Here is a 24,342-nt window from a genome sequence, read left to right on the forward strand (position 1 = left end):
ACTGTATATCGCAAAACACCACTGCTCATTATTATAATTCACATCTGAATGTCTGTTTTAGGTGATTATGAACATATCTTAGGTAATGGTTAACATTGGAAATGTTCAGAACACTACCAATGGTGCAAGAACTGTCGAATAAGTTGAAGCTTATTTTTGAATATTTGACTTTGCTGTCCAAGTGTCTATAAAATAAATGAAAACTGACGCTTCACTTTCTAAAAGTTGAACTAGGAAAACGTCAATATTATTACTCAGAGTAAATTTCGTCGATATTTACTCTGACTAAACTTTGCAATTAACATTCGGATAAACAAAATGCAAATGCAAATGTGGATTCCAACGCATGTTCCCATTATTTCTATGAAAAACTACAGAAACAAGCCTAGTAGCCCAAGTTTAACATTAACCATGTTTAATGGCACAGGGTAAACGCCAACGACATAAAACACAATAAATCACAAACAAGAAACAAGTCGGACTTTTCTTTATAACGCTTTCATGCTCGATGAAATTCCTATAATTACTTATAGTGGATATTTTACCCCAAATCCTATGCAAATGAAGAACTTGGAATAGAACACTTCAATATCACTTCATTCAGAACGTCTGCTCAAGATGACAGGATTTTGTAACAATCATCTCTGTCTCTGACATCTTATTAAATGCATTATCGGATAAAAATGGTGTATTGTCATGAATGGATCAACGATGATGTGTGTCAAGCATGCTTTTGCAGTGTAAAATTCCGCTCCTATATTTCTTAACTGAATGGCTAAGTTGTAACACTCCGATGTCCATAGTAAGATAAAACTAGTCACACGACGGAATAGTTATATCTTTTTTAAGATTTTATATAAATTGGTTTTACTAGACGGCGCTGGTAAGCAACCTTTAACTATCTCTACGTTAAAAGCACTGAGGTAATTTTGACCTGCTCAAGAATTACTCATCATTAGCCAAGCAGGCATTTACTATATACGCATAATCAAACTGGAAGCGATACATATTGCAAAATATCGTAGTCCGTATTGCACTGTAGTGAAATACGACCATATCCATTTCTTTTGGCTTTAAGTGATAACAAGTCTTAAATTGCACGATGCGACTCCGAATAACCTCGAGCCGAGTACGACCTCTTAGTTCGACGCACAAATAAGCCATCTCTATCCCGATACGTGAAATCAACTTAAATGTAAATTCTGATGCCCGGCTTTTCCACGCAAAGTTGTTGTTTAAAATTTATTTTTACCATTCGTGATTATACGGAATATAAGCAAGGGTTAACAGATGGTAAACTATGTGATAGATGTCGCTTTTACCAATCTTAACATAACTGTCTCGCTAAGATAGTATTTTATCTGTTTTAGTTCCCAATACATATTTCATAAAACAGATGCTCTTTTTTGTCGTTTTAAGTTTGCTTTAAAGAATATTTTACTGCGTACATTTTCAAATGGATGGCATTGTCAGATTTGTAGTCGACTGAAAAATGATTGAATTTATCAATTCTGTAAAGCTGGCATTTGCAATTCACGTATATTGGACGTTTCTGCATTCTGGTCACGAATTTTCCCTGATTTCATATGCATAACGAATACATGAAGAAGTTAATGTGTTTTGCTTTAATCGAATATTTTTATTCATAATTTACACTGTATGTTGTATGTTATGGATAAATGATTACAATTAGTTGAGATCCAGCAATTTGGGACACGATACCGATTTAAATATGTTCATTTCAGAAATTATCCCTATGAACAACAATTACGAAGAATCGATTTAAAACTATAAATGGTGCAATTCATAATAGCATACCAAATAAGATGACCAACGAATTAGACCGCCGTGCGGCTTATGTATTCCAATGCACTGATTTTGGAAAACATAAACGCTGAGTTTGTGCAACATATAGGCTGAGTTCGTGCAAGAAATCCGCTGATTTCGCACAATATAGACGCTGATTTTGTTAAACAAATGAACTATGCACATTTTGTACAACAATTACATTGATTTTGTTAAACAAATACGCTAATTTCATCCAACAAATACGCTTATTTTGTAAAACAACAGTAAATACGCCTAATTTGTACAAAACGGATGCTGATGTTGTAAAACAACCATAAACAAGCTAAATGCAAACTTTTAGTGCCCTAAGGAATAAACATAATATTTTCAACTAAAAATTCATATATGAAATAGCAGGAAATTTGACGAAAATAACCGAACTGACAGGATGAAAATTAAAAAGCGACAACATAAATGGAATGCAACATACACTACATTTTGTATGTATAACTATACCAAATGTGTACCAGTATATTCGCTGCGACACTAACGTGACATACTTATTTTCAAATGCCGGAATGTTGCTGCAAGTCGTCTGACTGTAACTTATTTGCTCACGGCACATACTTACGCCAGTGTATGGCTGAGAGAGAATTAATCATGCCAAACACAGCTATGAAAGCCAACATCGTATCTTTGAAAAGTATTTGCATTAGGTGCTCTGAATTGTTTCCCTCCGTCTGCAGATAGAGTTGGGATCTCTAATCATTGAAGAACTTGGGGTTTACCTTTTCGTTTTTTATTATTATTTGTTTTATTGATAAGTTTCCTCAAGTTTATGCATACTTTGATAAGATTTATCTTTTGCGTTTTATCTTTATTAAGAATTGTTGGGATAAGAGTGAGGTTTGTGCACATAAACTGGTTTAAACCCCCAGTAAATTTACATTTTACTGACCGTTCCAAGGCGGTACCTAACAATTCTTGATAAACATACCAATTATATATATATATATATATATATATATATATATATATATATATATATATATATATATATATATATATATATATCTACTTAGGGCATTAAGGAGACCGTATATATTTTACGGCATTAAGGAGACAATTTGTATATTTTTTGTTTTATACTTTATTTTGCTTTTTTGTTGATAATTTAGTATTGAAATGATCATTTATTATGTGTACAAGATTTAGGCATCTTATATTAATTAACAAAAAATATACGTAATTTGCGGTCTCCTTAATAATTTGTAAGTATGTTGCAGGTTTTAAGGAGACAGGTATATATGTCGAAGGGTTTATGGAGACCAGTGTATATATTATATTATTTTTGAGGCATTAAGGGGACCATCCATATTTTATGGCATTAGGGGGACAAATTATATATATCTTACTTTTGACAGTGAAGGCTCCCGTAACCTTAAGAGACAACTTTGTAATAGTATTTTTTTATAATTGTGTGTAATAAATCCACAAACAATGACCAGTCGAAACGGGAGGACTGCACATTTCTTTGGATATTAATCGAAAATCGTTTACAGACCATCTCATTCATTAAATGAAATTCAGCTTCAGTCACTTGGTATGTGTACCGTTTGATAAACAAAATATATAATGGCCAGGGGCGGTTCCAGGAATTGTCGTTAGAAGGGGGCGTTACTTAGGGGCGTTTGCAGGAGGATTGAGGGTTACTCAATGAAGGCCATCCATGTTTTAACAATTTGTAGTCGGAAATGATGCATTATGTGCGTATTTTATTATTTTATTCTCATATATTGACACAAAAAGTAAACTTGGACGATTTTAAAGGGAGCGCACGCCGACTGCGCCCCCTTCTCAGTCCGCTAGTGAATGGTGACTTAATATTTGATATATTATGGTTAAATAGAACTTTCAGTTGAATTATATAGAAACTGTAAATGCTAAATACAAGTTCTGTGCTTGTAAAAACAATAAAAGTTTAGTCTGCACACGAATGTGTCTGTTAACGCTTGAACAGTTAGCTCATGATTAAAGAACATTGTTCATTGGGTTCATTGTGACCCATGGAAGTTTTTTTTATTAAAATCCCAACTTCTTTTCCCTTAAATTTTACTTGCCTAAAACTTTAACCTAAGTCAATCAGGGGCCATAACTTGTATTAAGGATATGGAGTTATGTAACCTCATTGGCTGATGGTCCTGAACAAATGTGTGAAGTATTAAGTCCATTGAATGAAGGGTATAGAACGCCTTAACCAATAGGCTACGGAGACGGTTTTAATGCATGTACTCAATTGCAGATTAAGGGGGGTTGGGGGGTCGGTCCCAGCGCGCGCGCTGTCCCCACCCCTTTGAATCGTCCGTTTATAATACGTTCTCAGTCAATATCGGGAAAAAAATACAATATTAAGATAAAAATGCACTTTTTCGGACTATAAATTAGGGGAGTCTAACCCCCACTCCGGTCCAACATTTTAAGCCATTCAATTTCTGTTCTGAGGGAGGGGCGGGTGTGGAAAGATTAAGCCCATGAGTTTCACGTACCCCTTCTTAAGTCAATTCCTGGATCTGCCACTGATATCTGTAATCAGATTTGTTGTTTCATAATGTTATAGTTCCTTTAAACAGTTTAAACCTTTTATGACATCGAAATAAACAGACGCATGTTCAGTAAAAAGACTAAAAACATACTTTGTATACAACGTTCTCGTACCCCAGAGCGATGATGCTATGTATTATATTTATCATCATCTGACTGACTGAGTAACTGCCAAAACTTTTCCGTTTAAAGAGACTCTCTCATGTTTTGGCACCAAACATATTTTTTTGTAAAGCATCTGAAAACACTTACATGTATATTTATTTTACTCCTTGGTACTGAAATTGCAGAAATAATAGTAACCAGGTTGATTTTCTTTTATACTTCAATTGCATTTCTAAAAAACGATTAAAGTATTAAAAATTAATCTTGTTAAAGTTGGGAGCAAGCACATGGGGGTGCAGATAACACATAGAATAAAAAAAACGGATCGATTATCCACTCGCCCACAGGGACTCATACTAAGGTGTCGAATAACTGATTGTGCAACAGCCTTTTGTTGAATCGGGTTAGTAACTCATTTCAAAATTTTGGACTTCAGATTATATTTTAGCACATTTCAACATTTATTGAAGGGTTTCAGCCATCAAAAGCTTAGCTTTAACACTTCGTTTGATTCGCCATACTTTATTTCGTAATAACAATCTATAAAATCCAAGTAAAAATGCATTTTCAAAAAACCCTTAACGCTTCGCTTATATTCACTCAAAAACTCATGTTCGAAAGATTTAAAAAAAAAAAGAATGTCATAATCATATCCTCTTTATCGGCTGAGTTTCTTAATATATAAATCTCTTATACATTTGCCAAATAAAATTCAACATTGTTAAACAATTATAACAAATAACGTATTTTATGTATTGCAACATATTTATAAAAAGATAAAGTCAATTGAATCAAATGAACATTTTCAATGTACTTTCTTTCTCGCGTAAAGTGGACATTTCATCTTGCTCCAACAAGTGTAGGGTATGGTTGTTTCTCTTCGTGACTGAAATCAACTTTTTTAAACACTTGGTGCATTTCAAATCTAGTCCATATAAACAGCCCCTTCAGATTATTTGACGATTGCATTTCCATGGGAGATCACTGCGTAGGATAAACATACAAGTGTTGTTTAGCCACACTGTGGTTTCAATAATGTCAGGGGCGTAGCTACCCCTCTATTCATGTGGATTCATAAATGTGCTGGGGGTTCCGGGGCATGCCCCCTCTTTTTTTTTGAAAACCATGGTGCACTCTAGTGCATTCTGGGCGTTCCGATGTGCATGATTTAGTACTGGAAAATAACCAGTTTTAGATTCATGTAGTCAAGTTCGTATACTGCAACTTTGGTTGATTTTTTTTCAGAATCATGAGGATTCAGCCGCGTATTCACGTATAGACGGCTACACGCCTGTATGATGTGCACATGAATGTAAAATTTGGTTTAAATGATGCATCCTTAATGTAACACCTCCTTGCTGCTACTCCAATAGAAACTTAATGGGATGTTAATAGTAAAAGAACTAGCACTGACGTTCCCAATTTTGTCTGGGTCATTTAAATAATAGAAAACAAATTACAAGATAAACAAATTTGTTTTGACTTCTTTAATGAATTATATAAAAACATTGTACAAAGTTATCATGACACTTTTAAACATTAAGTATGGTTGTCAATTAAACAGTATGCTAGCTTTAAAGATTAAGGCAAACCATTGGAATTTTACAGCGGTCTTAAAAGGTGTATTTAAAGCTGAATCCCACCGATTGATCGTTTTGACTTCCGGTACTCTTTTGTTTGTCTATAAATGGACTATTTTTTTGCAGAAATGTCTAGACCCAATTTTAAGTGATATAAGACTGTGAAAAAAGATCAGATCGCAGTTTATCATATTTATGTTAAAAAAAAAATGATGTTTTATGGCTAAAAGCTTTACGAACAATTTAATGTAAATGAAATTTTCGGTAGTTTTACCAAACATTTTTGATTGGTTCTATTGTGAATTATCTAATATGACTGAATTAAAGGAATGATAACCAAATCAGCAGATTTTGAGACAATTTTGTGTCTAAACTGACAATCTGTAAGAGTGCAGCTTTAAGTGTTGATCTAAAGCTTCATATACACATTGTTATATTGTCAATAACTGTTTAAAAGGTCTCATGTACTAAATAATATAATTTTCATACAATATCTAAAATTGATTAAAATAAATAAAGTATCATTATACCTATTTTTTAATAGTGCTGTTTCTCATCTGACAATACCATTCAAAGCCATCATTTCAACTATGAATTTATTTTTAATTTTCAACTTTTCTATAGCATATGCAATAAAATATACCAAAAATACAAGCCATGAACAATATGATTGTTCAGCTTGCATTATCTTTGACCTTTTGATATGACCATTATCCAGTTTTGTCTATTTGTAAGTTGTGCCCTGAGGACTGAAGTAAGACTGTATGAATCATTAAAAGCAATAAAACCACTAAAAATATGCCCCACCCCCTGTAATTTCTAATACAGTAGTAAAATCAAGCAATTAAACATTTAGAGCTGCACTCCCACAGATATACCGTTTTCACAACTTTTTTGTTGTCTTGGAATGAGCAAATGGTTGCGTAATTATCTGCAAACTTATATGATAATGATAAAAGATTGCTGACAAAAGATCAGATCGCAGATTTCATATTTCCGTTCGAAAATTAATGTTACTAACGGTTTAAGAAAAGTGCATAAAACATCAATGTTTTCTTGACAAACATACCAATTATTTATATATATATTGTTCAATATATATATAGTATTTATGCACTGTGCTGTTTGTAGAGCTGTGTGCTGTTCTATGTTTCTTGTCTGTGAATTTGTGTTCTATGTCTTTGGCGTTGCCCATTGCCACTAAACTGGGTTTATGTTTAAACTTTTTGCGACTGAGCATGTTTCTGTAGCTTTTTGCATCTTAAATAGAAAAATCTGCCATTTAATTTTTCGCAAAAATTGGATGGTTCAAATCCAAGACATAAAATGAGAGAAGTTGTCAAAACGTCCAAAATGTGAGAGTGCAGCTTTAACGTTTGAAAGTAACTCTGTTTGCCTCATGCCCCTAAACAGGATTTAATTATATTATATTCCCAGTGGGCTTGTCCCTGTATATTTGATTGTATGATTGCAGTAATGGATACTGGTCTAATTATCTTCTGACAATTTTTCACCAATTTTAAAGAAACAGAAAACACATATTAAGCTCATATAACGTTGGAACAATTTAATCTCATTCATTAGGTTGAGAAAAATTCCCTAAAAATATTAATTGTGGAAACATATCTTATTTAAATACATACAGGAAATGGCAACATAATTTACCCTTTAGTATGAAAAATGCAGTTTCCTGATATTTGAATAGCGGTTCTTTATTTAAGCATCTCAATTCATTCAACATACACATAGTATGTATCAAGTTTCAAAGGAAACCAAATCATTGTAACGATTGTTTTCAAAGCAAATAGATTCACACTCTTGACAAAATTCTTTTCCTAGTTTCAACTTTTGAGACTTTGATGAGCCTGCACCTTCCCCCTCTTATGCAGTGGCTTCAAGCAATAAAGCTACCAGCTCAAGTTGCACAGCTGGTGAACAAGACTGCTGATAGTCGACAAACTGCACACTTGATGCCATGATAAATCATGTCCATCGACTTCCAGAAGAAGAAATGACGCAGCACAGAATTGATTTCAATTGGACCTCTCTGTACTTTCATCCCCTTGTTGTAGTCAAAGACTATATCTAAGTGTGCAGTGCGGGATCTTGAGAAGCTTTCTGATCCTCTGATGAAGTAAGTTTGGCAGAGTGTGAAACTCCAGTCTACTCATATGCCTGGACACCTGTGATCTATGTCTTCTTGTGTGTGCCCAACCATCACCTGAAATTTTTTTAGAGGAAGTTAGTGCTTGATTACAAGTCAATGTGACAAAAGAAGGTCTTTCATTTATGCCACCAAGAACTAGTATTTCAAGTTTCATAACTCGTATGTTAACTCAAAGCAAATGAGCAGAAACTGTTTGGTAATTAATTTTAAGTCACTGCTTCCACTTATACTATCAGTAATATTGAACGTGAACCGACTGACCCAAATGCTATTCTAAATAAATTTTATGTGCAGAAACCTTAATCCTATTGACACAAAAGTAATCCAATTGTATGTCTTCACAAAACATTCTACAACAATATTTGTCAATTTAACTCAAAGATTGATTATTGTTTTTTTTGTCAGACAAACACAGAGATGGCCCTATATTGCTCACCTGATTTGAGAAAGGATTCTAACTTAGTTATTGTTTGGACACTAACTGGACACTTTTGGTCTGACTTTATAATGCAGCTGGTGAAAATATATAAAATTACAAAGGGCCATAACTCTTACAATATTTAAGTTTGTATTGAGCAGAATAAAAGGCTTTGCCTAAAATACAAACTTAAAACTATATTTACAAGTAAAACAAAAAAATCTACAAATATGTTTTTGTATCTGGTTTTTGAGAGAGAATGATCAGAAGAAAACATCACACATTCACAATCATATTAATTTTTTTTTTTTTTTTAATTATATTCTATTTCAAAAACACTGCAAAAGACAAGACACTTATGTTTCAATTTCTTGATTTAATACATTGATGATTATCAATTCTTATGAAGCAAGATGGGTCTTACACTCTAACCAGTGCAACTTGCATGTTCTTAGCTGCTCAGTTATTACCTTTCTTAAAATTCTCCTCTTGATCTGAGCCACGCCAAAATGATGGGAGATGCTTTTGTTGTCTTTTCCATCGGAATGTATAGCACCTCTGTGTTTCTGTTTGTCTCCTGAAATAGTAAAAGTTTATTAATAATAATCATAATAATAACAAGAGATGTTTGTCAAACATTATGCCCCCACCTGAGCGCCATGTTGTCAGGATTATATGAACAATTGAATGAAATAAGCATGGACCGAAATGACAGCTGATTAGTCACTGACATTGGATGCCGTTGGGGCAGTTTTAAGATTATGACCATTCAAAGTGTGAGGATAGAGTGTGTTATGACCATGACCTTTGACCCTATGACCTCAAAATCCATATGAGTCATCAGCTGGTCTACAAAAATCTAAATGTCCAGTTTGAGGGACATGGGTTCAGGCATTGACATGTTATCACACAGACAAACATTTTCGCATTCAAGGTCACTGTGAACTTGACGTTTGACCCAATGACTCCTAAAATCAATAATCATCATCTCCTTGTCAACCCCAACTTCCATGTCAAGTTTGATGATCATAGGTTCAGGCATTGTTGAGATATCCCTGGGAGAGGATTTGTTATCTTTTTTGCATTAAAGGTTATTGTGATCTTGACCTTGGCTTGATGACCCTCAAAGTCAAAAGGGGTCATCTACTGGTCAGGCCCAACCTTTATGTCAAGTTTGATGACCATTCAGACTGAATTGCATGATTGGTCCAGGAATTGTCGAGTTTGCTTTCAAGATCACTTTGACATTGACCTTTGACCCCTAAAATGAATAGGGGTCATCTACTGGTAAGGCCCAACCTCCACGTCAAGTTTGAGGGGCATGGGTGCAGGCATTGTTGATTTATCACTTGGACAACCTTTTACCATTCAAGGTCACTGTGACCTTGATCTTTGGCTTGATGATCCCTAAAAACAATAGGGGTCATCTACTGGTGAGGCCCAACTTCCATATCAAGTTTGATGACTAAAGGTCTAGGCATTGTTGAGTAATCAATCGGACAAGCTTTAAAATTAATTTACCATTCAAGGTCACTGTGACCTTGACCTTTGACCTGATGAGCCCTAAAATCATCTACTGGTCAGGCCCAACCTTCATGTCAAGCTTGAAGACCATACGTCCAGGAATTGTTGAGTTATCACTCAGATAAGCTTTGGTCTACAGACGGTAGACGGTACCGACCTACCGACCGATATGTGCAAAGCACAATACCCCTCTTCTTCGAAGGGGGGGGGGGGCATAATGGTCAGTGACTTTTACTGAAATTATTTTCACCGATTGTGCCTTGCACATTGGGGAACAAAGTTGACTTCTGAGGAGAAGATTTTTCCATATAGACATATAGCAAAAAGTAGCTCCGCACCCTGGAGCAATGTTTTTTATGAATCGATATCCGGTGAAGAAAATTCATACAGGATATTGAAACATTTTTTTGCTTCAAATGAAGACTTTTAACAAAGATAACTTAACTAGCTCTTCATCATATTAAATAAAAATTAGCAGTCTATGCCGCACACAGAGCCCCGCATTTGATCTTTTACCATAGTTTGATCGAGAGTTAAGTTTCACATGGAAACCTGTGATATAAGACTGCTGACAAAAAATGTCTTTGAATTCCCGTCAAACATGTCCGAACCAAATTCAAACTTTGGATAATCACTGTCATTGACGATGAAATTCAGCACTTTTGCCCAGTATATATACGTTCACTTTAAGCGGAAGGCAAATTAAAACAAACACATTTGTCCGAAAATTAATCAAACTTTAAATGGTAGTAGAATTGTCATTTGTTCACGTAATTTTCAAGAATCAGGAAATGAAATAAATGTTCTCATGTTGCCAATTTAGTCTCGATCATCTAGACGCTTGTATCCGGATCTATATCGTTCATTGACTCTAATTAGAGCGGCTGCATGATTGAGACTAGCCGGTTCGTTGATAATTGTTACGATTGAACAGTGGTTGAAAATGTAAAGTGAGACCAGTTTTTTACCTGTTATTGAACAAACTGTTATGTTGGCAGGACTGTCCTCCTCAGCACTGCAAAGAACAGCAATGACTGGCTGGCACTCTGTAAAATGGCGATTAAAACATTATGTTGATTTAAAACTGTCCCATTCTAAACAATCCATCAGCAATATATATAAATGAGCTGCGCCATGTGGAAATGTGTCTTGGGAAGTTGACATCATTCCATGTAATGATGTCGTAAAGATGAGCAGAAGACATTACTTACTATGCAGTAAAAGTTTCTTTTTTTGAGAAAATAAATCAAAGTGAGCTCTTTTATGTCATGTTTCTAAAGTACCGTAAGTCTTGTACACATCTATGCTACATATATAAATAATAAACAGGAATAAAATGAGGAGTTGTGTACCCACTAATTCCTCCTTATATACTGTGTAACTCAAGAAAAACAATCCATAATTCTAGTAAACCTCTAGAATTCCCTTACTTTTCTCGCTGTACAAAACTGAATGAGGAGTTGCAAACAAGCAGGGCCATAAACCTTTGCTATTTAAACTGTACCACAACAGCAATTGAAAGACAGTGATACTCATTGATGGAATAGGCACTTAGACAGCTACATTTTCTGAGAAAAATGACGAAAGGAAAGGTTAAACGCAGAAGTCTGGACGGGTATACAAGCCTGGAAATAAATACACAAAAGCTCACCATGCTGCTAAGGATTCTTATATAATTCCCGGCCCCAGTTCAGCTGGAGATGTTGATTCCACACGGCTGGATAACCGGCCCAGTGCACCCAAGCTTCACCATCGGCAGTGTCTGCAAGAGGAGGGTGTATATCTGGGAAAACGCATTTATAATCAATTTGCGAAAGTTCTTATCCGCCATAAGTAGTGAACATGTATGTGGCTTATAGATCATCTGAAATGAAGTTTAATGAAGGAGACAAAGTTCGGTCTGGGATCTAAACCTGGATTTTGATGCTGAAATTGTAAGTTTTGTTCAAATGAAGTATAAACTTAAAGTGAGTACAGAGATATCTTGAAGCCCAGATTTATCACTTACCTGAAGTTTGTAGGGCTACAATTGAGAGCTTTGCTGTAAACTGCAGGAACTGTCCCCATGAGCCTTTTGTCTGTTAGGGGAATGGTGGCTTAGGTGATTGGTGGTACCACTCTGCATTTCTTATCCACACACAACACAGTGTATCTGTAAATGACAGAAAATGGCCATGCACTTATGAAAGCTATGCTAGAAATACGCCGTTATGAGTGTATCAGATGACATTTCCACACAGAAATTGTGAGGCCTCCAATACAGCAGTACTGACATCAATGACGAAAACATGTATATCTGTCATGGAGCTGTGCTGGTTCTGTGGCGTCAAAACCACTGCAACTGGGCAATTCACAAGAAATATCTTTTCAGAAAAAAGAAACAACCAATACTGGGTAGCCGTTGTCACCCAGTGAACACCCAGAGCATCTTGTTACTTTGAGCATCTATTTACTTAGAAGTACAATGTAGCCTCATTAAGATCTCAAATTAACAAAAAAAGTGTATCCGAAAGCTTTAAATACTGAACAAAGTGTAACTTTGAGGCGGGCTGCGAGCAAATACTTTCAAGGGCAGAAATCTCCCAGAAGTTTCAAAAAGATTATGCAAAGCTCTAGCTTGATGATTTTGGCCCAATTTCAAATTGTTACTCAGTAACACGGCAGCGTAAATTTAATAAAAAATCAATATAGTTACACAGGAAAATAAGAAATAGCTTTAAACTCTTTCACATTCATGGCAGAGTGTCTGATGACGATCCAGTATGCCAACCAGGATGGCGAATATGTGAAGCATGCACATACTCACACACCTTTACAGCCCAACATTTGGTTATGGTTTCACAGTTATTCATTTACACAAACTCACAATCAATCAATCAATCAATCAATCAATCAATCAAACAATCAATGCACACCCACCTGGAAAGGTACGACATCCTTTGGAAGAGATGAATCTTGCAGTCTGGTAGAAGGTTGCTGACTTAACTTAATTGTCCCAAGCAGCAACTGCAATTAGATAAACATGATGTTCGCAATAAAACAAAGCTTAGTATTGAGTAAAATTACACATTCAGCCTGGTGGCTGGGGTAACATATCTAAATCCCTAAATGGATGATCTGATCCCAGCCAACAGATCAGCGAAACACGAATTGTATTGCGTGTCCAGGGGGGGGGGGGGGGGCCCAAGGTTATCTTGACGCAACTTACCATAGCCGCATTGCGTTTTTGTTCACAAAGCCGGCACACACAGTTCATTCTCAGTTTGCATGTTGTGTACTGAAAAGTTCCAGCTTTCCATGACACTCGCAATAAACCTATCCATGAATTAAAACAAATTAACAAATAACTACCAGGTAATTATGGAAATATAAATGTCATTTTTTACTTAAATTATTGATAAATACAACTTATATTGCAGTCAAACTGGATAAAATATCAGGAAAATGTGTCCTGTTCCAAAAAGTGTGTTTTGAAGTTGCAGACAATAGTCCAAAGACCAAGAATTTAAGTGTTCTGACAGGGGCAGGCAAATCTTAAAAAAAATGTCAAAATTTTAAGACTTAAATAAAACTAAAATTATACCAACCTGATATAAATCATGTGTAAACTTGAAAATACATACAATAATACAATGTACACATAATCAAATGCTACCTGAGAGAATCATTTTTTTCAAGAACTACTTGAAGGGGTACTGCATCCCGCAAGCCTTTCGCTGTGGGCCAACACCTTTAAACCTCTTTCCCGCACATAAATTAAACACGTCTTATGTTTTGTCAGTGCCGGTTTTGATGACCAGTATAAATCCAAAAGCAGTTTTTCTGCCAAAATTTACCCAAATGATTTGGATGAATGCTTAACAAGAAAGTGCAGTGTACACAATCAAATAAATTATTTAGTGTTCCAGAAATAATGAGCAATCTGAAATCTGACCCCTTACATTCCTTAAATATTCACAAAGTGTTAAGTTCTTGTGTTTGTTATCTTTTTATGATTCAAATGGTAAAAAAAGAAATAGTGATGAAATCACTGACATTATGTTTACTTAGCAACTAAAGCAACAGACCAACCAGACCTATCTGTGGCGCAGTTGTTTACATTGTGTGATTTAAATGCATATATTTTTGTTGGTGATTAGTTAATATCCAACTGAAGCAATCTCTTATCAATATAAACCTTAGTTCATCCAACAAATTAAATATTTGAATGTTAGAAGATTTGTTTTCAGAAGATCAGCAATAATGTATTTTCTTTAATTGTCTCAATGAAAAATATATTGTTCAAGTTTATAGGCACTGTTTTATCTGAGAATTTCCCTGGGTGTGAACCGCTTACTGTGTCCAAGTTATCCAAGCTGAATCTAAGACATTACTACAATATGGGCAATTTGCTCTGCCATTTTTATAGATAATTGTGTATTCTAAAGGTATTCTTTTGGTACATTGAACTCACAACAATATTTGAACTCCTGACGTCCTGCACCACTGTCAGATTATCTAATCCAACCACTATGCCATTGCATGCTCTTTACTGAACAAAAAATAAATGAATACTCACAATTTTGAACAGTATTTTTGAGTCACAGATAGCAACCTTTTAATCCCACTTAAACCTGTCTTCCCTTTTTGGAAAACAGAGAATTTTTAGAAAATTTGTTACCTGATGATCCTGTAAATTTTGTGTGGATAGACTAAATACTCGAATTTAGCAAATCAAAACTAACATTTTGGGTTTATTCAGTGTAGACCCTAAAATATCAATTTTGATTTATAAGTATGTAGGTTTGTTCAAAAGCTCAGTACAGTTTACTTTACTTGTTAAGTTATCCAATTTCTGTAAATAAATATTACTTAACTTGACTATAAAATACTGTAGGGGGGCGTGTCGTAAAGTTAAGAAAAAATCCAAATAATGCAACAGTCAATTGCAGCATGGGCCCCCAAGGTCCTGCTAATAGTGGGGACTTTGACTTTCGGTCCAGCCAATCCCAGGTAAAATTCCCGCTCTGCACAGACAAACAGCTGGTAAAAGCCCTGTCAAATGAATTATGATCATTTCGTAACCGCTCATTGTTGGTAATTTCGTAACCATTGTGTTAGTCAATTCGTAACCGTTAAGAAATCGAATGGTCATATCTTAACCGTTAACTCCTATAATTATGCGGAATTAATTTAATACCATTTGAATTTACAAAATAAGTTTACTGTAAGTATAAAACATAAAAATAACAACATCAACAAAGTTAAATCTAGTAGTTGTATTCCTTCTTTATTCCTAATAGTGTAGTGTGATTTGCCAATAAACTCTGAAACTATGACAAATAGAAACATTCACACTAGCTATTTTTTTATGTTGCGAAGGAAATATTATTAGTAGGCTGAATATTAAATGTAATTTTTTTTTTTAATTCATAGATGTTCTACCATTGAGAGGAATTGTGACCTTAAGCCAATATTTTTTAAATATATAGACCATATAACTTTAGAATTTCATTTTTTTTAAATTGCATAGAAGTATTGTAAAATGTAGTGAGTTTGCCGAATGAGAGTATGCGCTTTTTATATGCTTATTGTATTAAAAATGTGCCGATATGTTTAATTTTGTAGCAGTTTTTTTTGTCAGTTTCAGATATAAAGTATGCAGAATATGGATCAATTGAGAAAAGAACAGAACAAAATTTTGTTCATTTTAAACAATTCAAACAAATATAGTCAATGAAATAGGTCAAGAATGATCATTTATGTAAACATAATTTTACTCAAAAATACATCGCAATCAGTCTTAAATTATTGTTTATAAGTAAGCAAAATGTAAGAAAATAATTAACATATTTTGGTAACAAATCATTTCTAATTTAGCATGATATATATATATGAATCTAATAACTATTGAGTAACATAAATTATTGGCTTGTTACTAGTGAGAATTTGAGCAAATTTATTGTCTCCCAATTGGTGTCTTGGTTGCTGTGCCATATACATCCAGGTTCGAACAATACACTTAACGAGGTGCTAAGTGTACTATTTATCACATTGTTAAATGGTACCATATGAGCAATTGATTTCTTGACAGTTACGAATTGACTAACAGAATGGTTACGAAATAACCATTATTCAGCAGTTACGAAATGGTAAGGTTACGAAATGACCAGATCCCCGTCAAATGCCCCTGGGGACATCCTAGGTTAGGCCCATTCCCTGTTTTCAGCGCAAAAACAATAACACCGCATTCACTCAGCACTGCCGGTCCACCTGGAAGGTAAAAACATGGCCCATTTCCCCTGATATCCCCGGTATAAACAAGACCTGGGGCCATGGTTACAATTGACTGGTGCATAACTGTGGCAGAATAAGGGAAATATTTTATTGTTGCATTTATTATCAAATATGAGAATTTAAGACACATGCAAAAAGCCACAATACGAATTGGTGAAAGTGTTTGTTCTGTTCTGCTATTCAAAGGTGATGAGAATGAATAATGACATGACATTGACAAACAAAATGTAAGGCATTTGTATCCTTTCGTCTTTTATTTATTAAAATCTGAGATGTTAAGGGAGCAAATCCCTTTTTAGATTGGAACATACCAAATAATAATAAGCGACGATGTAGTGGTAAACCAAGTTTGCTAGAAATCAATCGAGTTTCTCCAAAATACAAGCAAAAATTACACCGGATGTTGATACTAGTGATTTAGTTTCGGATGAACAAAATCCGGATAAATCATTTGCTTTTTATCCAAAGGGTGGACGATTTATACTACTGTACAAAAGTCATAAAAATAAACGCAAAAAACGTTGAATATATATTTTAAACACTTACCAAGTTACCATTCTCTTTCCGTAAGAGATGAACGCCATACTGCATAATTGCACGGAGATGGTACCACGGAGATGGTACCACGGAGATACCCGAAAATTTCCGTTATATTCCGGAAAGTTAAATTTCTGTATACTTGAAAATTTGGATGCTGATGGTACACGAAATATCGAATTTCCTTATTTCTGTTTTTTATGGAATGAAACTTCGGGATAATATACAATAGGCTTTAAATAAAGTAAAACAAATAAAAAATGCTTAGTATATAGCTATTTTTGACCAAAATTATGATTTTTTCCCTGGTCGCCTTAATGGCTATTTTTATGGATACACAAATATACGCACACAAAAGTTTAAGAATATTTTTTTTAATATTAAAAGAGAATAAGATTTAAAACAATGAAACGATCTCGTAAATAAACATTCAAGCTTATCAACTTACTGTCAATGGACATTTTTATTGACATTTGATACATCAAATCTGGATTGAAAATATTAAGGAGACCAATTTTTGTCGCCTTAATCCAGCGGTCCCCATAATGCCTAGATTAATATATATATGGTCACCTTAATATCTGTAGTAGATATATATATATATATATATATATATATATATATATATATATATATATATATATATACAAATTCAATTCAATGGGATATTTTGCCAATTTGAACAACCTATATACTATTTTTGTACTGTGCTGTTTGTAAGTTGTGTGCTGTTCTATGTTTCTTGTTTGTGAATTTGTGTTCTATGTCTTTGGCGTTGTCCATTGCCACTTAACCGGGTTTATGTTTAAGTTTTGTGCTACTGAGCATGTTTCTGTAGCTTTTTGCATATATATTAATAGACATTTATGTTACAAAAGTTGTCCCAACCCGATTTCCCACGACCCAGTACATTTCGCATTGAAGCAGTTCCCTTGTCTTCTTAATACCAATATATGTACATTGCAATCGACTAATGTAACGTAAAAAAAGTTGTCTTTGAAGTAACGGACACTACACGGCTATTGTTTACGCAAACGACTTGAATTATTGTTCTACATATAACAGATAAAACAGTTTAAATACCAGTGCGTTTTGGTTTTCCTGACCGCAATAAGGCTTTGATCCTAACCATTGTTCACACATAAATAGTTGTTTATGGATATGTGGTCTGTCTGAATAATGTGTACATTGTGTGTTTGTCTCGTTTGAAACAGAGTTTATTGGCTTAAAACAAGGAATCCTTATCTGTTTGGTACCTGCTTTGATATTTCACCGAACACTTAGAGTGCCAATTTGGTCAAATTTTAACAATTTAAGTTTCACTACCTATCAATTAGATATAATTCAAGCCATTGATGAAAAATAACACAAGATAATTGTTCAGAGCCTTCATATAACGGCAGTAGATTGCAAGTTGTAGACTCGTCATCTTAATATAGACAAAATAAAAAAATCATAACTGCAATGCAGTTATTAATCAAATTGTATTTTCATTTTTAATTTAAAACGTTTGCTTTAACGCAGATTTCCAATATGGTATAGTAATATCTAAGAGTATTACATATAAGGAGTTATCACATATATCTATTCCCGTCTTTTCAAACTGGTACATATAACAATTTCTGATGAACATTGTTCCTGTCCAGCTATAACGATACAGCACTTGTCTACAATACTACTACATTTATCAGGTGATTTTGTCATACTAAAATTAAAGCGGATAATCGTATAACCTTGCACGATGTTTAAGATATATTTTATAAATTTATATACAATAATTCTTTTCGCCATAGCATTGTATGTATGTTTAGAATAATGTTTCACGTGTAAACAGTTGAATTATTCCAAGTTTTAATTACCTATATGTAAACAAAAGATATTATTAAAAATGTATATTGTATAGACATAGTTACCATTCTTTAACCTGTTTCATCACAACTGTTGATGAAAATGTTTGATATTCAATCTCTATAATTCCAAACTTAATAAGCATTCTTAAAAATAATTATTATAGGTCACGAGAATAATTACATGACTTTAAAGGATCTATATGTTGTTTAGATATGACTATAGTTATAAGACATGATGAATATATATTCATACCTAATTATATAGCAGACAGCAAAGTACAGATTGTCTAACACTATCTTGACATAGGCATAAATATGCGAATTACTGCAGTAAGAAACAAACGTCATACCGTGACAGGTTCTCAACAGCACTGAGACGTTGGAATACAATATTTTATGCCTAGTCTCTCTTAATTACATGGCCTTTTCCGTGCGTTTCTGGCAGTTTTCCGAAGACCAAATACCTGTTTTGCCTGATATGTTAAGTACACGTGGATATCTTGGATTAAGTAAAAGTTTCACTTGTTAAAACATTACCAAGTAAAACTTTGTCAGTATGGCACTGCTTATAATAGCATTTATTATATACATATGCTGCTGTTTTTTCAGGTGAATGTTAAAACATCCTAGGCGATAGTAGATAAGAAATGTGGACCAACAGTAACACCAAGATTCTCAACCCGACTGAAGCTTATTGTTTATTAATTGCCTGCTGGTCTCCTAGTTTTCAGTAAATCATTGTAGACTGGCACATTGCCTCCAAATCTTGCACACCAACAGACAATCCGATATAGCAAGTGTCACAGACAGTTTAAACAGTTGTAACAATGAAACGTAAATAGTATTCAACTGAATTGATATGATAGTCGTTTACTCTGACTAGACATTGCAGAAGCATATTTATCAAACGAAAATGTTGTGAATTCCAACGCATATTTCCATTTTTTTTTCTCCTTTTAACACTTTCATGTTCTATGAAATTTCCATAAACGTTGATTATTTCACATGAAATCATATGCAAATGAGGATCTTCGAAAAGAACACTTCAACTCCACTTAATCTAGAACGCCTGCTCAAGAATGTCAGTTGCGAAAATTTCATTATCGGCCAGAAATGGTGTAGCGATATGATTGTATAAACGATGATGTGTGTCAAACATGTCATTGAAGACTAGACTGAAACTAGACACGCAACGTACTGTTTTAATATAAATGGTTGTACTCGACGAAGCCCATTAGGACCGTTAGCTATCATTGTAACATTCAGAAAAAAATAGAATCGACAATAATCATACAGGATTATTCTATATATGCATCATATATCTGCAATAGATATATATTGCAAAAAAACTGTGGTCTGTTTTCCAATCCAATGCAATATGGCTATATATATATATATTCACGTTGCTTACGTCACGTCGCAAGTCTTATTCAGGTGTAACGAAATGACGTCAGAAAAAAATGCGTTATTCAAATTAATCTTTTATATTATACTAACTCTTCTATGTGATTTTAATAACGTGTATACTAACAGGATTATAAATTATTCGTTTTGATCAGCGGTGTCGCCTTTGACACTCGATGATACTTACACGATTGATTTTACTCGGCTGGTGTCTCGTGAATTTCGATTCTGTAAAAGTACATTTCGTTCGAACACAACTTCCAAGAGCAAAAGGATGTTATATTAATCCTACTATACCCTGTTCACACCAATGCAACGTAATTCAAACTTTGTCTAGGCAAGATATCATCGCTTTGATTTTGAGAATAACAAAGGATTCTCGACGCACAGATAAGCTTACCATATTTAAATGGTGACATTAACCTTAATGTTTAATTTTATGTCATATTTATTTACATTAATTTATATTTGTTTCAATGAAAATTGTTTCGTTGTTATTGAAAACAAAATATAAAATTAAATGATCAAGTCAAAACTATACACAGTTCTGCTCAATACTTCACATTATAGAAAACGTGAATGAACTATTTTGTAATGTATCAATTTATTTTTTAAATGTTTCCGATTTGCATTGCTAGTGAAATGTTTAACATTGACTTTTGCATGTTTGACAAAGTTAACTGGTTGATATTGGTAGTTGCATGTTTTACATTGCTAGTGGAATGTTTGATATTGGTAGTTGCATGTTTTACATTGCTAGTGGAATGTTTGATATTGGTAGTTGCATGTTTACATTGCTAGTGGAATGTTTGATATTGGTAGTTGCATGTTTGACATTGCTAGTGGAATGTTTGATAATGGTAGTTGCATGTTCTACATTGCTAGTGGAATGTTTGATATTGATAGTTGCATGTTCTACATTGATAGTGGAATGTTTGATATTGGTAGTTGCATGTTTGACATTGCTAGTGGAATGTTTGATATTGGTAGTTGCATGTTTACATTGATAGTGGAATGTTTGATATTGGTAGTTGCATGTTTTACATTGATAGTGGAATGTTTGATATTGGTAGTTGCATGTTTACATTGCTAGTGGAATGTTTGATAATGGTAGTTGCATGTTTTACATTGATAGTGGAATGTTTGATATTGGTAGTTGCATGTTTACATTGCTAGTGGAATGTTTGATAATGGTAGTTGCATGTTTTACATTGATAGTGGAATGTTTGATATTGGTAGTTGCATGTTTTACATTGCTAGTGGAATGTTTGATATTGGTAGTTGCATGTTTTACATTGATAGTGGAATGTTTGATATTGGTAGTTGCATGTTTTACATTGCTAGTGGAATGTTTGATATTGGTAGTTGCATGTTTTACATTGATAGTGGAATGTTTGATATTGGTAGTTGCATGTTTACATTGCTAGTGGAATGTTTGATATTGGTAGTTGCATGTTTGACATTGCTAGTGGAATGTTTGATATTGGTAGTTGCATGTTTGACATTGCTAGTGGAATGTTTGATATTGATAGTTGCATGTTCTACATTGCTAGTGGAATGTTTGATATTGGTAGTTGCATGTTTACATTGATAGTGGAATGTTTGATATTGGTAGTTGCATGTTTTACATTGATAGTGGAATGTTTGATAATGGTAGTTGCATGTTTACATTGATAGTGGAATGTTTGATAATGGTAGTTGCATGTTTACATTGATAGTGGAATGTTTGATATTGGTAGTTGCATGTTTTACATTGATAGTGGAATGTTTGATATTGGTAGTTGCATGTTTACATTGATAGTGGAATGTTTGATATTGGTAGTTGCATGTTTACATTGATAGTGGAATGTTTGATATTGGTAGTTGCATGTTTACATTGATAGTGGAATGTAGTTATATGGAACTATATTGACTTGACAAGTCTTTGTTTTTGAACATTGGTGATATTATGTCTATATGAACAAGTTTCAGCCCCCAGTAGACTCATATGTAAGTGAACTCGTGTTTCACTGACTGTTCGAAGGTGGTGATTCCATCATCGGTAAAGTTGTTTTGATGCATGAATGGTTTGTTTGTGGTGTTTTTATTTGTGTATGTGTTGTTCATTTGTAAATGGTTCTAGTCCAATGTCGTTTAAGTCATGTCTTACGCCTCTAAACAGGTGGGGTTTTTTTAAATTTCGACCACTGAGCGTGTACCTGATTTTTTGTATTATTTTTTTTCAATCCGACCAGTTCAATGCTATTATTCCAAAATTTATTGATATATGTTTATTTGACACTGACCGTTCCAATACTCTTACCCCGAAGTATATTCATAGTCTTATATCAGACTCTGTATGTTCGAAGACTTTTACCTCAAATGTAATGATCGTTGTATTTTTGACACTATTTATTCTAAAGTTGTGGCCCTGAATTGTGTTGATAATATTGTAGTATCAACATATTTCATGGTTGTTTTTTTCGCTCGACTTCTGGCAATCGAACTTGTGCAGGAAGTTTAATATGTATCATTTATTACATAAACCAATTATACAAATATCAGGAGATATAAGTGTATACAGAACAATGCACACTTTAACTAAGAAAAGTAAAGAAGAGAAAAAATAAAGCATCTGTTTTATGAAACATGTATTCAAAAACAGAACTTTGGCTAACTGAAAATTCATCGAATTCAACAATTCAGAATAGTTGGCATTCACTGTCCGTGCGCATTGGAAGTTCCCTAAAAATTGTCATGAATTGTTTATTACAATTTTTCCATGATTACATTTGCTTAACGCATCCATAACGTTGCTGACGGATGTTGCCTTGATCGAATTTATTTTGAGTGTATTATCCTGCATAAGGTATAAACATATACGTTCAATTATTTTTTAGATCCAGTGATTTGTCACAATACAATTACAGATTCAAATATGTTCAACTCAGAATGAATCTTAATGAACCAGTTTTACGAAGAATCCAAGACGTAGAAGATATATATCACTATAAATGATGTAATTCATAATGGCATACTAATATAATATAAGTGGCCAACAACTAAGACAGCCGTGCGACTGATGTAAATGCAATACGCTGATATGTCTCAACAAATAAGCTGCTTTTGCACCAAAAATGCACTTTTCCTTTACAACAAATAATCGGAGTTTGCATAAAAATAATTGTGTGATAAAATATTGATGTTGTTAAGACCACTTTTGAAGAAATAAGACACAATTTGTTAACTTGGTTACTTCCAATCAAAGGCAGGCTTACCCTAACAAGTTTCAAGCAATTTCAGTTGCCTCCAAGTCTGTAAAGATTTTAGCAATTCAATATATTTAATCAAACTATTGAACACTAGCATTAACTGTGAAGAGCAAGTAAGACGTAACGATATTTAGTAGATTAAATGATGATGCAAAGACTCCTAAAGTGTGCAAAAAGCAGCCGAAGCAACTGAATACCCTTCAAAGATTAAGCAAATATTTGAAAACTCCCACTAAGCTTATCATATTTAAATCTTTAATCAGATTTAATTTTAATTACTGTACAGTTGTTCGGAATGTTTGTTACACGACTAATACAGACAATTTGATAAATATTTGGTTTAAATGATTACACACCAACTGATAACAATTTTCTTTATAGATTTTTATTGCCAACATTACATCTGAGCATGGAAAGACGCATCGCCATTGAATTTTACAAATGTCTGAACCAGAATATGTCCAAATGCCTTTTAGCAACTAAAACACCAGTTTAATCTCAGACATGAAAACTTAATTCGTAAATAACCCTTTCCGCTTTGAGGCTTGTCAGATGCTCTCAAAACTACAAATAATTTAGAAGGCTAATACGCACCTAGACAGGCCATTCTTGTAAATGCTCATAATATTTTATAACTTGTACATCAAAAGAAATCGAGGATTATAAGGTTGTTCACTCAACATCTATTATCCTTTGTCTTAACGGAAAAAGTGTTTTGTTTTCAGAGAGATGACTTACAACCACAGGACAAGATGTAGTAATATAAAAAATCAAATAAGCAAGTACTATGTTTATTTTGAATATTTCAAATTAATATATTCAATTTTTTTTGTCGGCATGT

At 33.8% G+C, this 24,342-nt stretch overlaps 1 long non-coding RNA gene across 3 annotated transcripts; it reads right to left on the reverse strand.

The window, feature by feature from the left end:
* Nucleotides 1-7,744: 7,744 nt before the first annotated feature.
* LOC128212423 (uncharacterized) lies at nucleotides 7,745-17,060 on the reverse strand. Of its 3 annotated transcripts, XR_008257453.1 has the most exons (6): nucleotides 13,103-13,171; nucleotides 12,192-12,335; nucleotides 11,835-11,945; nucleotides 11,152-11,229; nucleotides 9,130-9,236; nucleotides 7,745-8,295 (listed from the first exon to the last, which is right to left on the reverse strand). It is a non-coding gene; the product is annotated as an uncharacterized LOC128212423 (long non-coding RNA). The 3 variants fall into 3 exon arrangements; XR_008257452.1 differs by lacking the exon at nucleotides 13,103-13,171 and adding an exon at nucleotides 17,014-17,060 and having other exon boundaries at nucleotides 11,835-12,335; XR_008257451.1 differs by having other exon boundaries at nucleotides 11,835-12,335.
* Between the last annotated feature and the right edge of the window lie 7,282 nt (nucleotides 17,061-24,342).

This window comes from Mya arenaria, chromosome 12, assembly GCF_026914265.1.
Source record: "Mya arenaria isolate MELC-2E11 chromosome 12, ASM2691426v1".
NCBI classification, from domain to species: Eukaryota; Metazoa; Mollusca; class Bivalvia; order Myida; family Myidae; genus Mya; species Mya arenaria.